Source organism: Ammospiza nelsoni, chromosome 14, assembly GCF_027579445.1.
Source record: "Ammospiza nelsoni isolate bAmmNel1 chromosome 14, bAmmNel1.pri, whole genome shotgun sequence".
Taxonomy (NCBI): domain Eukaryota; kingdom Metazoa; phylum Chordata; class Aves; order Passeriformes; family Passerellidae; genus Ammospiza; species Ammospiza nelsoni.
Window position 1 is genome coordinate 3697538 of NC_080646.1, and position 16241 is coordinate 3713778.

Consider the following 16241-nt stretch of genomic DNA (forward strand, 5'->3'; position numbering starts at 1 on the left):
TAGAAATAACGTAACTTAATTTCAGCAATGCATAAAAAAAAATTTAATTTTGCTTGTGGGTGAGGTGTTTTAATATGAAAATAACTAAATAAAATTATGTTGGGGTTTTTTTTCAAGCAAGACAATAAAACAGTTGAATAATCAAAGAGCTACATATGATGAAAACAGAGATAATTCTGTGGGACATCCTTATTATTAGTTATGTTATTTAAGAATTCTATTGCTTTTTAGGTGCCCAGCATTTAATTTTTGAGTGGTATGCTCTCTGCTTAGCTAAACAGAGATTAATTTATATTCTGCAATAAAATGTTATCTACTATCTTGGGGTTTTTTTATTGTCTATTTAAAACCACCCAGAGATGAGAAATCGCTCAGTGTCTCCTGTTCATTTTACACAGTATATAATTTAAAATACATTCAGGGGCTGAGCTGTCTTTGTAGGTTCCCAAATACCCAACACCCATGATTACTCTGAAGTAATAATAATAATAATAATAATAAATTGCCATTAAGCCATTTGGATGCCAGAATCATCCTGTGAAGGAAATAATTCTCCCCACTCGTGGGGAGGGAGCAGCTTTTGGGGTGACAGCACCCCTGGTTCCCTGGGGCAGTCTCCAGTCTCTTTTTCCTCTTGGCATCTTGACTCCCCATCCCAGTAATCCCATTTTTGACTCCCCATCCCAATAATCCCATTTTTGACTCTCCATCCCGGTAATCCCATTTTTGACTCCCCATCCCAATAATCCCATTTTTGACTCTCCATCCCAATAATCCCATTTTTGACTCCCCATCCCAATAATCCCATTTTTGACTCTCCATCCCAATAATCCCATTTTTGACTCCCCATCCCAATAATCCCATTTTTGACTCTCCATCCCAATAATCTCATTTTTTCCCGGATCTCCCCTATGGTTCCTCGCAGGCTCAGCAGGACCAAGGAGCCGCTGCTGCCTCTCCAGGGAGTGGGGAAGGACAGCAGAGCTTTCAGTTCAGACAGAAAAGGGTTAATGACGAGACGTGTGTGCTTGATCTTCCTGGCCTCAGAGCCAAAAAAATATTGAAAAGTAAAAAGAAACAGGTTTATGAGCAATTACAGAACCACAGAATTGGTGGAGATCATCAAGTCCAACCATGAAATGCCTCTCAGAGGTACCAGGTCCCCCTGGCCAAACCAGGTGAGCACGTTTTGAGAAGGGCATGAAGGCTGCAAGAACAAAATGTAAAGCACCCACACGGTGTGTGACTGGTCTGTGCTCTGTTAAAATTATAAGTTTAATTTTCTGAGCATCTCAGGCTGCAGAGCTGAGCGATGCACTGAGGGGCAGAGCTGGGAGAGCAGCTGGGAGAGCCCAGGGGTGGTGCTCAGGAACAGCTGCCTCCAGCCCAGCCTCCTCCCATTCGCACCAGAGAGCATCCAGGGCGGCTCTGGACCGGCCCTGCACCTCCGGGCTCCTGGAAACCTGCCAGCATCTGTCCTGATGTCAGAAAGTGGGAGTGCTCCATCACAAAAACAACAGAATCATTGAATCATTAGAGTGATTCAAAGACCTTCAAATCCTCAATCCCAGCCTTCAGCCTGGTGCAGGAAGTGATCCAGCCAAAGGAAAATGCAAAAAGAGAGAATGGTGTTTAGATTTTTTTTTTTTTCTCCTCTCAGTCTGGTGCAGAAAACTTTAAGAACCAAACTTTGAGTCACTCCTGGAGAGTTCCAGACGAGAGGAGCTCTGGGCTGTACCGAGCTCCGGCTGATGCTATCGGCAGGGAGGTGAGGAGGAGCTGCTCCCTGCAGCCAGTGATAAGCAGCGATAAATGCAGCCCTGCCGATCCCCACTCTCATCGGGAGGATCCTGCCCAGCCGGGGAGGCTCAGCTGCGCAGGCAGCAGCTCCCGGGGCTGCCAGGCCGGTACTCACCGGGCAGGGCTGATGGCCCAGCGCTCAAACATTGCATTGGTGGTGCTTTAATGAAGCAGGAGAGGGAGGCTGGAGCTGCCCCGGGCTCTCCCTGGATGTGCCAAGCGCTGGAGCATTTGCTGACTCGGGGTTAGGGAAGGTGGAGGCACCCAAGGAGCTTCATTGACTCATGATATTTTCCAGCCCGGCTTGTTTGTTTTCATTGTGCGCACAGGTCCTGTTTACCTGGATCAAAGATGGCAAAATCAACAACAACACTGTGCAGACAGGGACTTGCAAAATTCCTACTGAAGGCATGACTGTGCCCAGACCTGCAGCTCCTGCTCTTCCCCCCATGCTCTCCTTCTGCCATCACCCATCCTCTGTTCCTGCCTCACCCAGCCCGGGCTGAGCCCTGCCTGCCAGCCCCCAGCCTCCAGTTGTTTTTCCCAAGGGTGGCACAATGAAATCCAAATTTCCCTGGCAGGACCAGCGGCAGGAGATGGGAGGAAGGAGGTGCACAGGCGTTGCAAGCTCCTGCTGCCCTGCTCGTGCTGTACCTGCTCCTCTCACCCCTCTGGATTTTCAGCCCTGCAGCAGCTCCTCCTTGTCATGGTTTATGGAATGAGGCCCCTGGAGTGTATTCCCCACACAGCTGGCAGCCTGACCTCCCTGCACTGGGGTCTGCTCAGCTTTTGGGGATCAGGGAGAAGCAGAAAATTAGTTAGGACAGTCCTGGAGTTCTGGGCTCACAGTTGGTCCTGAGCAAGTTCCTGCATGGCCCCAGAGCACAAACCTTTCCTTCACCACCCAGATTAGGATCTTCTGTCTGCTCCAGCCTCTGGAAAGCTTCTGCTCATGCACTCCTTGGAGGAGCCATCCCAGACACCCAGGGCATGGGGTAACAGCAGAATTAAAAGTGGAGAGTTATGCAAAATCCTCCTGCAGCTCATGGCTGTGATGCAATGCTGCAGTCTCGAGCAGCTCTTGCACAGATTTGTGCAGTGCTTGCAATCCCAAGGACCCAATCTTGGGCAGCCTGAGCAGCTCCAAGCAGCTCTGCCAGCCCTCAGAGGAGAGACAGAAGGAAAGAAATGTAATTTTTTTTTTTTTAATTCTTTGCTCCCTAGGCCCATTTTAATTGTTTAAATTTAAAGGCTGACAATACTTTAGTTCAGGTTCCCTCTGTCCAGGTGAAATCCGTGGCAGCTTCTCCATCTGATCACAAGGATGATTTTGTATGGGGAAGGCACTGGGGAAAGTTTGCTCATGCTGAGAAAGATGTTGTCAAGGGGATGCCCACTGTGCTCCTGTCTCAAGACTTCACAACTCCAAATAATTCACACCACACACCTTTCATTTTGTTTCCCCTCAGCATCCCAGCTTGGAAGATTTTTTGAATAATCAAAGCAAAACAAAGGGACCAAGGCAGAGCCCGCTGGCCTCAGCACCCGGGGCAGAGCACTCGGCTGCAATAAATGGGTATAAGATAAGCAGCATCTCTTTGCAGAGGAGCACAGCTGGGTCCTCGGAGTTTTTCCTTCTCTTCGCTCGGGATGAATGAGTTTCCCTGAGAGGCTCCAGGTTCCCCCTGTAGAGTCCGCCCCGTGTCTTGGCGCAAACCCCCACCCTATGTCATGGGCAAAGTATGCGGCGCCCCAAAACCCGGAGCGGATCCAGCCCCTGGGATCGGGACGGGCGGGAGCAGCTGGGGCACTCCTGGGGCAGGGACCAGGGGAAGCCACCCAGGAGCATCCCAGAATTCCAGTATTCCAGCATCCCAGCGCCCCAGCATCCAGCATCCCAGTGCCCCAGCATCCCAGCACCCCAGCATCCCAGCGTCCCAGTGCCCCAGCATCCCAGTATCCAGCATCCCAGCATTCTAGCACCCCAGCACCCCAGCATCCCAGCACCCCAGCATCCCAGCACCCCAGCATTCCAGCACCCCAGCACCCCAGCACCCCAGCACCCCAGCATCCCAGCGTCCCAGTGCCCCAGCACCCCAGCATCCCAGCACCCCAGCACCCCAGCATCCCAGACTCCCAGTATCCCAGCGTCCCAGTGCCCCAGAATCCAGCATCCCAGCATCCCAGTGTCCCAGGGCCCCAGGATCCAGCATCCCAGTATCCCAGGGTCCCAGTGCCCCAGCATCCCAGCATCCGAGTATCCAGCACCCCAGCACCCCAGCACCCCAGCACCCCAGGGTCCCAGCGCCCCGCTCCGCACCGCCTCCCGCAGCCCCCGAGCACCGGCTCGGCCCGGGCTGGGGGTGCCCCAGCGCTCGGGGCTGACACTCTCAGACGGACAGAAAGACAGACAGACAGACACACACACACACACACACACGAGCAAAATGCTTTCCGTGCCTCCCCCATCGGGTGTGGGTGGTCCCGGGGCAGGAATGCAGGAATGCGAGCGGCGGGACCCGCGGAGCCCCGCGCTGGGATGGGACTGACCCCGGAGCATCCCGGCTACAGCGCGCCTTCCGCACGCTTCTCACCAAATTCATCTCTCCCAAAGCCAACATCCACAAAATCACAACAGAGAGGTGTCTTGGGGTGGTTTTTTTGTTTATTTTTTTAATTTTTTTTTTTTTTTTACCTCCACACTAACAAAAAAAGACGGAAAGAACAAAGCGTGGCGAAGCCCCCCGGTGCCTCCCCACGACACAGATTTCCATCTCTGAGTCAGATCTCTGCAGCTCCCTGCATATGGTCCGCATGAGATGCAGTTCCTTGCTAGTGACTCACTCAACGCCGATAGAACGGAGCCCTTTGGAGCGAACATCCCCAATTTTGCCATCTGGGGCTCGGCGGGATGCGGGACACACGGACACACGGACACACGGACAGAGCCCGGGCCGGTCCAGCCCGAGCCGGCCCCTCCTGGGATGAGCCAGGAGCGGCTCCGCCGGATCCTCTCCCATTCCTTTAAGAGTTTCCCAAAATCGCCTTTCTGCCTGATTTTTGCTGTGGTCAAAACTGATGTCCAGGGTAACAAAAATTGAAAGAGATAAGAAGAACGGGTTTATCTCTTTCTTTGCAGGTTGTTTACTTGGTTCATTCGATATCACTTTGCGGAGAGGGTGTTTGGTTTCAGTGTTTCCACTGTGCGGTCACTCGGGGAGTTTCCTTTTGTTCTTCCTCTGGGTTTTTTTTTCATAGTGATGTGAAAAAAAAGAGAGTGAGAGGGAAAAGCCTTTCAAACCCGGTGGTTAAAGCCACAAAAACTGGCAGGTGGACTCACACATGTCAAGTCACAGAAACCAAATCCAATCAGCTACTCATTAATAAAAGAAGAATTTATTGTGGAATTGATTAAATTTCCAGTGGACATTATGCTAGATGAGCTCATGGTCAGATCTGTGGTGTCAGGTTTGCATGACATTTAGACTGCATTTTAATTTTGGGGGGGGGTTAGTTTTGAAATTTTTAAGTCACTTTAAATACATGCAATTCAGCTCTCCTTATAAAAGAAAAATAACCATGGTAGGGAAAATTGCTGAAATCATACATCTAGAATTTTTCACAAAGCTGGTCATCAGAAACCTCACAGAAACTCATCTCTTGATTTTGTGGGCTGTGCTGGGTCCCTGCACTTCTTCCCTGTGTACACTCAAGAATTCCAAATTCAAAACCTGGAAATAATCCTCTGTAACTGAGCAAACAGACTGCAAAAAGTTTCAGGAAACCCAGAATTAATTCATGTAGCTATCTTTAACCTCTCTTCTTTTTATTTAAAAGAGTAATATGAGATCCAAAGCCATTTAATTAATTGGAAATTGTTACACTTAAGCATGTACAAAGGAGGGATCAAAAGAGATGCTACAGCCATTAAATAATCAAATAGCAATACCATTAAGTAAGTGATTAGTGTGTGCAATAAATGGCCAGACTGTGCTAATGAGATTTCCCATATATCCTAAATCAGGTCTGATCCTTTGCACAGGAAAGATCACCTCGTGTGTTGATTCTGTGTTGAGGGATGAGAGCATTTCCTTTCCTTTTCCAGGATATCTCCTACATGTACAACATCTCCTGTCCAGCCTCAAGTCCCAGCATTTGTATTCTCAGCAGAAAGACTTCCAGAATGTTCCTGGAAATTCTGACTGAGGAGAAAATCTGGATTCTTTTTCCCTGAGAGCACTGAGGGATGAAGCACCACCATCCTCCCTGATGGAATGAACGGTGGGCAGGTGATTCCTGAAAAACAGAACATCCTCACTCCCCTGATGGCCCTTCCACAGCCAAATGGAGGAAAACCCACAGGAATAACAGGTGCTGACAATAAGCAGGTATGATAGGTTAGAATAAAGGAATATAAAAAGAAAAAAAGATGAGAAGCACAGGATGGTTTTGACCATAAGGTGTGTAGAAGAATTCATGGCAGTGCTAGGAGAGGATGCTTCAAACTGCGCCCAGATGAGATGATCCTGAATCCTCCTCAGAGCTGAATCTCTGTGCTTGTGCCCCCCTGGGCTGCAGCAGCACCTCGGAGTGCCTGGCTACAGGAAAGGGCACTGCAGAGCCCAGGACCAGGGAAATAAAGTTTAGAGAGTGTGGGCAAGGGCAGGAGAAGTGGCTTGGCTCAGGTTGCCAAACAGGTCAAAAAGGAGCTCAGCAGCAAACCCCAGGACTTGGAAATCCTCCTCTGGAGATGGGTCCTTGTACCACATTGCTTCACATAAGCAGCCCCACATACAGAGGATAAATGGCAATTTTTCATAAAAAGAACCTGGATTCCACGATAATGCAGGTGCAGCTGTAGGGATTTTGGGCAAAACTACATCTTTTGTGCTAACCAGTAAAAAAGCCCTCAGGAAAAGAGATTCAAAAGTAACCCAACTCCTTTTACAAGAGATTTCCTGATCTTGCCTGCTTACAGTCTGCCACCCTGGCTCTGGAAAAGTTAATCCAGGCTATGCACATTCCTGGGAGTGGATCCCACCAGACAATGTAACACTCTAATTAGTACCAAGGCAACTGTTTACAAGTCTGTTCCAAATGCCTCCCTTGCGTTTGCACCCTCCTACCACACCAGCAATATTTAGTAGAAGTGTCCTAGGTAAAGCTCTCCTGGGGCTTATTCACATGTCAGTCAGCTCAGCACAAGAATGCTGGGAAAATGGATGAAAACAAAAGAGGGTGAGTTTCTGCCTTCCTTGGGAAGCAGCAGGTTTGTCAGGAGAAGGTTTTGGATGCATCAGTGAACGTTCTCTAGCAGAGGCTCTCGGAAATAAAGCAGGATCCCATCGTGGGGAGGGCTGCCCTGAAGCCTGGATTCAGTGCCCAGGCTGCATTCCCAGAGAATATTCACTGGTGGGATGGAAGCTTTTGCATCCCCGTGCCACCAGCCCCTTCCTGCCATGGCTGCTGGAGGAGGATGGGCAGGCACAGCCACCCTCACTCATGTTTCCTCTACAGCCATGATGCATCAGCTTTTCTTGCTTTGGAAGTGCGTTCTGCTGAGCTGGGGCTGACACACAGCAGAGGATGGGACGTCTGGGCTGCCTGAGGGACACTGGGAGTGCTCCTGTCACTGCACATCCCGGCAAGGAGGAGGTGGTGAGGGATGGGGAGACGGGAAAATGCTGCTCTGGGAGGCTCGGGGTGTGATGGATGAGGCTCTGCTGTGGCTGCCTGCAATACTCTCCTTTTCATCCACCTCACACCATATGCTCTTGGCAAAATAGCTGTGATATAAAGGAATCACTTCACTTCCATTGAAATGCAGCTGCGTTAGACTACTCAGCTGTAATCAATGGGAGAAAAATACCCGGTGCCTTTTAAGCTGTAAGGGGAATTTACAGAAGCATAATGAAATTATTCAGTGTGAATTCAGCTGGGCTGCGAGTATGGGTAAAACCTTCCTCTTCCAAATCAAGAAGCAAAACTTTACCCAGAAGTTACTTTGCTTTTTTGTGATCACCAGAAGGAAAATGACACTAAAAGGTCACGGATATTTCTGAGCTGATATGACTAGGTCTGACTCAGACCAGTGGAAATTACAGGATATTGTCTTGGAGGGCTCTTGTGAGTTAATATAAAGTTTCCTGGAATGATTTACAAATCTGAATTGCACGAAGGGATACAATGAAGGGAAATGGGGAAACTCAGGTTACACAAAGCGTTGCAGAACATTTGTGAAAGTCATTTTCTAACAGTCATGAGTAAAGAGTGGATGTCTACGAGTTCCTGGCACTTTGTACACTGCTAAGTACTTATTTACCCTAATATGTAACATTTCATTATTAAAATAAGTAGTTTCACCTCTCAAGTTTGTTTTGTTCAGTTTTTTTTTTTTTTTTTTTAAAGGAGCTTTCTTGAGTGTGTTTCCTATTGAACCAGCTTGTGCTTCATAGTCAGGCTGGTGCATTCCTTTAGAAAAGAGGCTTGGATTAGAACTGCAGGCTCGCCTTGAAAATAAGTTGACCTTCAAACACTTGTTTGGGTAAGGCATGGAATAGCTGAGGAGGTAATGGAGGGCTGGAAGAAAAGCCTGGTTGGTAGAATCTTCAAGGGACAACTGAATAATGATCCTAACATCTGGCTTGCCACTCTAATGCAAACAGCATGACAATAAAACCTGCCATGAGGTTTTTACAATGGAATATCCAGGAAGATCATCAGACAGGTGACTCCAGTGAGTGTCTGATGGGTTATGCCAGCTGGGGAGCTCCTCTCCCCTGCAGCACAGAGGGGTTTGTGATTGTGCAGGTGTGGAGGGTGGGCAGCAGTCCCAGCCAGGGGCACCAGCAGCGGGAAATGAGTTTATCTCTGTGCATGGGAAAGGAAGGGAGCAGGAGGTGCCTCTCTCCAAGACCAGAACATGAGGAGTACAGGGGACATCTAAAGTGACAATTCTTGGCTCAGAGTGAGTGTGAATGGCAGCTGAGGGCGCAGAGGTTGGCAATGATGGGGCAGGATGCCATGGTGGGGCAGGGCTGGCAGGTTACACAAAGCTGCACTTTTCCCCAGCGTGTCCGCAATTATTTTATTTTGTTTTCCTTCCCACTTGAGGCCCCTGAGCTCAGCTCAGGCTCTGGCCCCTGAAAGCTGCTGTTGGGCTGTACCAGTGAGGTTTCACTGGGAGGAACTGGGCTCGTGGAATTTCCTGTGGCTGAAATGGCCTCCAAGCCTCCTGCTACCTCCTGTGGATTTGGGAAGGTGTATCCCAGGTGTTCACTCAATCTCTACAGAGGACTTGTGTGTGTTTTCTTCTCCTTTTCTAATCACTCAAATTCAAATAGCAGTCAGATAATAGCTGTAAAATATTAACCTGTTATACAACACATTGTGTGGCAGACAGTCCTGGTATGAAGGGAATTTCTTCAGTGTTGCACACTGGTGAGAAATGCCAGGCTTACAATTAGGAGGAAAAAAAGACTGAAAGAATGGAGTAACACAGCTGGATATTCCCCTTCTTATTTAGAAGTAGGCAGCTAACATTGGACTATTCAGGATTCTGGCATTACTGCAGAAAAGCCCTAATTAATATGCATGGAAGTTTTTTCATGGGTTTGTGGTGACAAATTTATATAAGTTTATCTAGAAGATTTCTAAAACTAATAGCATTTGTCGTATGAATATTATACAATTAATGTCTAGCTGAAATACCAGCAGTCTACTATTAATTTTAACATAAGAATGGAAACGTTAACATTATCTGAATTCCAATTAGTGTGGGAAGGAGCAAAATACCACTAATGGGGAAAAAACCTGGTCTCTACTATTCCCTTCTGTCCTGTGCTCACTGCTCAGGTGCTGGGACATTTCTGATGCTGGGGAGTTGTTTCAAGGCTCTGGGAACTCAAAATGAAAAAGATTTTCTGAGCAAGATGCTCTCAATTTGAAAATGTGATGACATTTGGTGTATCACAGACTTAATTTGTGTTAGCCCTGCATATGTGACAGTTTATTACCAGCACCCAAATTTTCCAAAGTGGCAAGGCATTGTACAAACACTGTTCCTGTCATTTTCCACTGCTGTTCACATACCTCTTACTGATGGCAAATAAGGGATGCATTGCAGTCACAGTGCTGCTTCTTGCTCAGTCATCCTTCCAAAAAAAAAAAAAATCTGGGAAAAAGAGTAATTTAACCCCTCCTTTTCCTAAGTGCAGGAGCATCCCATAAAACCACACAGGCAATGCAAGCTGAGCTTGATCCTACCCACCAACAGTGACCTCAGGAACCTTCTCCAGCTGATTTTTGGAGGGATTCCTTGGTTTTGGGTGTTTCTAGATTGGTTTAGGGTTTTGGTGTTTCTTTTTTTTTTGGTGAGTCCTTCCACAGGAATGGAATGTCAGGAAAATATTTCAGGCACACCAGCCTGTGATCAGCTGCTAAGGCTTGTGTAGTGCCAGGAGGCTGCTCTAGGCATGATGCTCCTGTGACTCCTGTAGAGAGGCAGAGGAAAGTAAAGCCCAAAGGCAAGGCAGTTTTTAACCTTAATTTCCAGCTATTTTCAGAGAGCAGATGGGAAGATGGAGACAAGTTCTGCTCTCTGGACCCTCACAAGAATCCGGAGGCTGCAGCAGTGCCAAATGCCAGAGCTGAGAAGAGCATCATCCATGTTAAGTTGAGTGAGGAGAGGGTTGTAATGTAGCTCAAATCTTGATTATTCCCTTGCAGGAACAAGGACAAGCTGATTTTGAGGAGTGGTCTCATTGGGGAAGATGGAAAATAATTTCTCAAAATGTTGATTTGATCAGGGGTGTTGGGTACACACTGTGGGATGTGCCACTATGGAGGTGGCCTTGAGTCCTGGCTTGGGGTTAAAGTGTGGAGGAGAGCTTGTTCTTAGAGAAAAAACCTGGATGGTTGCCATGAGCAAAGAAAACTTATTCTCCCTTTGAAAATGTCTCTGCTACTGCAATGTAGGTCATCCCTAGCAGCAAATAAGCCAAATTCCCATCTTTGGCTACACCTGCACCACTGCAGAAAGCTCCCCCTCAGCCTCCCTGACAGCACTGCAATCCTGAGCAGCTCTGCCCAGCTCCCCCTGGAGAGGATGACACTGGTCCTGGGGACTGGCAGTGATGGAAATCACCCCTGCTGTGCCAGCATCCAGGGGCAGCAGCACTGCTCGATATCTGATATTGACAGTGTGATCTGAAGAGGCCACTGCTGCGTTTGGGCTCTGAAGTTATACAGCACCTATGGGCTGCTAAACACATAAAAACCCATAAAAACCTCATATTGCCCTCTAAGACCTTGATTGTCTTCAGTTTACTGTGCCTGCTCCACAGTGCTGGGCTTTACAAGGGACAATATTCCAGCACATGGGATAAAACTCCTGTATCACCACTGCAGCCAGAGTGGCTCGTGCTGTGCCCCGTGGGGACATGGAGAAACCAGGAGGTTTCAGTGTTTAAATGCCAGGATGAATACCTGGGGTCCAGGAGGAAAAAGGTGACTATATAGACCTGTTCTTGTTCTGCAGGAGCAATGACACCCCCCAGCCCCAAAAGCTGATATTCTTCAAAGCCTTTTCCTGAGGTGTTTCAGACTTGGAAAAATCAGAAAATGCTTTTCACAGTAATACATGAAATACTTTTCTCCCCATTCCAGACTCTGCACAAATATTTCTAGTGAGGAAAATCTTTGGTTTGAACTGATGCAGGATGATGTTTAGGACCATGAGCAGAAAGTTTGAAAGGCTCCTTTTACAGACCACATCTCCTAGCATTGCCTGCTCGATCTTCTGACTCAGAAATCTCACAATTTTTTTTCCCTGGGCATTTTGTTCATGGTTCCTCTGGGTTTGTTGAAGAAGTTGATATTTCTTTAATACATTTTATGAGTTATATGGTGTATTTGAGGTGCATGATGCACCAAGTGGCAATGCTGAGTTACAGTCCTGCCCTCTGGCTCCTGGGAGGAAAGTGCTTTGTAGAAATCCTTTCTCCTGCTCTCCAAACCTTTGCCTTGATTTCCCCTCAACACACTGGACAGGGGGGCAACTTCCACACATTTGCTCATGGCCCTTGAACTACAGAGCGAATGTGCTACACCAGAAATCTGCTCTGAGGGGTCTACTTATAAATGACAATAATCTGGATTAAATGCAATTTAGAAGATCCCACAATTATAGCATGGTTTTGTTTGATTTGTGAGCAGTAGCTGCTACTGGGAGTATTTGGGGTGAAGGAAAAGCCACCACCTAGAAAGAAAACGAAGGGAGAAAACACCTTGAATCTCCCCAGCACCCCTGCCATGCGTCTCTCTCTGATGGAACTGCCCTGCTGCCTCCTCAGGAAAATTCCTGCAGGTTTGCTTGTTGGAAAGTGAAAATAACATTTCATAAACGTCCACGGGCAGATTTCTGCCAGCTAGAAGCCTACGAGAGGATTTTTCAAAAGCTTGTTTGACAGTGAGTGTGGTGGCACTAAATGATGGGAGGAACATTTTGACAACTGCGCTCGAGCAGGTGAGGACGTGGCCTCGTCTCGGTTATTTCTATCTGCATTGAGAAGGTGGAGAAAGTAGCCAGGCATCCTCGTATCTCACTCAGCAGTTTATCTCGAATTTACATAAACTAATCTATGCCAAACTCCTGTGAGAACAGCCCTGCCTGATAAGAACCTGCCCCTACGATGATGGACATCCCCCTGAAAAATCTGCTCTCACCAGATTTCGCTGACGAATCGGAATCTCATGCCTTAACCCACACATCATTTTGCCTGGAGATTATAATGCTATTTTAATTTTTCTACACTTGCTGTTGCAAATACTACAAAATGCAAATCCTCTGGTATGAAGATACAGTTATGTAAGACCTCATTCAAAGGGTCTTATTTAAGAATGTACTTAAGCATATGTTCAGTTTCAGCGACACATCCCAAAATGTGAGGGTCTTAAAAATGCACCTGAGAGTTTTCCCTTCCCTCACAGGGATTTAAATAAAATGTTATCTGGTGCTATTTTCCTCTGTAGGATGACTTAGCAGAAAGAACATTTCTTCAGACAAAATCATGCTCCTTTTCAGGAGAGATTCTTTCTGAAATTATTTGCATTAGAAGGTTTTTACAGTGATGTTTAAAATTCATTGCATAAGAAATACTGTGTCATGATGAAAAAAAAAATAGACAAAATGAATTCTGCCTTTTAAGCCTCAGTTAAAAAAGAAAAGGGATTTCTTGGACCGACCATCTTTAGACAAGGGGAAGTGTCAGATGCTCACACTGGGGCACAATGGCAAAAGCAGCCCTGCAAGACTGGCAGGTATTTTTTTCTGTACAGTCTGTTGAAAAGACAGACTGATTCCTTTCCTAGGGACAGCAGAGAAGTGTATTAAGCTTTGCTTCCTTCCCGGCACTCAGTGAAGAGAGTTTTTGGGAAAGGTGCCAGATACTATGGACCAAGTTCAGCTCCAGCCCAAGCAGACAGAATTCCCACTGAAATCAATGGGGGCTGCACCTGCTGACTTTGGAGTTGAATATGGCCCAATATGTGGATACTATAAAGGTCCTGTTTCCAAAGTTTCTTCTGGCTTGTTTTGTGGGAATGCAGACCTGGCGCCAGGAACGTCAGAAGACCAATAAATTCACTATGGGAACTTCCAGACAAATGACAACTCTCCCGCACAAAACAAATCCAGAAGCTCACACGATGCTGAAGGACAAATTGTCAGTGTTCCCCCAGTTCATTTGCATGAACACCAGTTCCAGAAAGGCTGTGAGAGAAGAAAATGGGGAGTGTGTGGCTGGGAGAGATAGGAGGGGAAATGCTTTGATTGGTTAGTCCAAATTATTTGGATAAATATTTAAATGATCCCAAATGTTTGTTAACTTGCAGGAAAAGTGGTCCTAAGTCACTAAGGAGGGAATATTATATTTATACAAACTATTTGATGGCTGGTCCCAAGAGCTGCTATTCTACATCTTCCCAATTTGGATGGGATTTAAGCTGTGACTGTCTCCAGGGGCAGAATAAAAGTCCAGACAGGCTAGAGGAGTCCATCCAGAAAAAAAAAGCAGTAGCTTGAATGTATCCACGTGGCACTGAATACAGAGGAGTTAACAAAGGCATTATGTAAAGGAGCCAGTTTGTCTCTGTTGGGGTTATAATTGGCTGGTAACTGGGATTTAAACAAGTGAGATTCAAAGTCCATTTTTTGAGTAATTGCTGTATAATGGCACCAGTCTCCTCGGAAAGCACACGTGTTCTTGGCAAGTGGTTTGGAGGTAGTGGAAGCACAGGAAGAGAAAGTTAAGAGCTCAACACAAGAAACAATCTTGGAGGCCCTGCATTACAAAACTAGTCAGTTTTAATTCTTTCAAAATTCTAAATAAAACCAGCGTTTGATTCAAAGCCTGTATTCTGATTTAGTCTAAAGTTTGAAAGCATTTAAAGTTCATATTTCTAGTTCATTTCCTTGATACACAAACCAAGAACTTTCTGTATTTGAGTAATTTATTTAAATGCAGTAGTTTTCTAAACAAGGTGTGGAGAGGGAGACACTTCATTTCATGGGCATTGTGCTTACTCTGAACACTCACACATGGAAAAAGGCAATGAGTGCTCAGGTGCTGATCTGATGGAAACCCATCTTTCAAAGGAATATTGTAACTTCTTGTAGTTGGCATGTCCTGGAAAAAAAACTGTTTTAAGATTTCTTTTCCAAGCTGCTTATGATTAACAACTTTCTTTCCATGTCCTCCATCTCTAGCCCAATATTCTTCCTTCTTCTACCACTAAACCCATATGAGTCATCCCTTTTAAAATCCATGGTGGTCACACAGAGCACTCACACACACATACAGAGCAAATTAGGGGAAAATTGATGTCAAGACCTACCAAGTATGAAGGGCCTTTTAAAACCAGCCTTCAGAATGTGCTAATATTTACACATTCCCAAACCACCTGGAAATATGTTCCAACAGCTTTAAAGCATTTGCAATATGATTTAGATGTATATGCAGCCATTCAGGGTTGCACATTAATTTACCCTAAAATCCAATTTGATCCAATCCATAATTTGATGTCTTTGAAAAAATACCTGCCCCGCCCTGGATTTTATAGGAAGTCAAAAATCTTATTTCAGCCAAGAAGGAGTCAGGGGTTTTTTCTTGAACAATTTTCAGAAACTTTTTTTTTTTTTTTTTTGCTTTTTATGCTAGAGATACAATTTTTTAGTCTTAAGGCTGTGCTTTTTCATAATGTTTTTGAATAAATGTTTTGTTTCTTCTTGTAAATGTGAGATAGTTTGGAGTTCCTTAGATTTGAAGGAGTTTTGATGATAGCACGTAATTGAAGTGATGGAAATGTGGATAAATAAAACCATGTATTTTTGTATATACTGTGCTTTTATAATGTTTAGGTCCTTTTATTCTGTATAGAACTCTATCAAATATTTGATATAAATTAATACCTACAGCCTATAATGCAATTATTTAATCCTACTTAATCCCCTGTTTACTTTATTTTGGGTTCCATTTATATGTTCTGCCAAACTAGAACAAATAATCTTAACTTTCATATATTCAGCTCCATCTTGAGTCAGCTACGAATGTAGAGACAAACAAGAATTTTTTTTTTAAATCTGTCATAAATAAATTATTGTATATGTAAGGTTTAAAAAAAAAATTGCTCCCCCCAAAAAATAGAAGCAGGTTGGGCTCTTTTAATTCTCCTGCAGGTAACAGGAGTGAGCTTAAAGTCACTGGAGTAAATTCTGCACCTGTGTTTCCTTCTTCATAGCAGCAATAATTATTCTCCTTACAAATGAACTGTGACATTTAATTGCCTATAAACACATTATAAGATCTAGTGATGATGTTACTAATCAATTGGAAAATGCAGCAAGTTTCTTCCAGGTATTGATAGGAGCACGTCCCTCTCACTGCTGTGGGTCAGCACCACTTCATCCCTGGGCCTGGTTCACAGAATCCTGGAATGGTTTGGGTTGGAAGGGGCTTTAAACATCATCTCTTTCCAGCCCCTTTGCCATGGGCTGTGATACCTTCTGCTAGACCAGGTTGCTTCATGTTCCATGTATGTCCATATTTAAGATGTGAAAACCCAGAGTGGTCAATGCAAATATCACCTAATACAGTAGGGACAAACCCTTGCTGCACAGTACATGGGGTAAAAATCAGGTCCCTCTCCTCGTTAGCTTGGTGAAATCCTTGCTGGTGATGCTAAAGTTCACACACACGTTGCTTTGAAAGAGTTAATAATACAAGATTAATAGCTGTTATAAGCACGTTGCAGACATTGGGAGTTTGTGCTATAAAATGTAATAAGCACACCAACAGATGGCCTGGTGGATGCTCATAAGCCACGGTTACAAGCACGCAATTGACCTGTTGGACTCTGCACCAATCTCCACAACTGACTGGCCA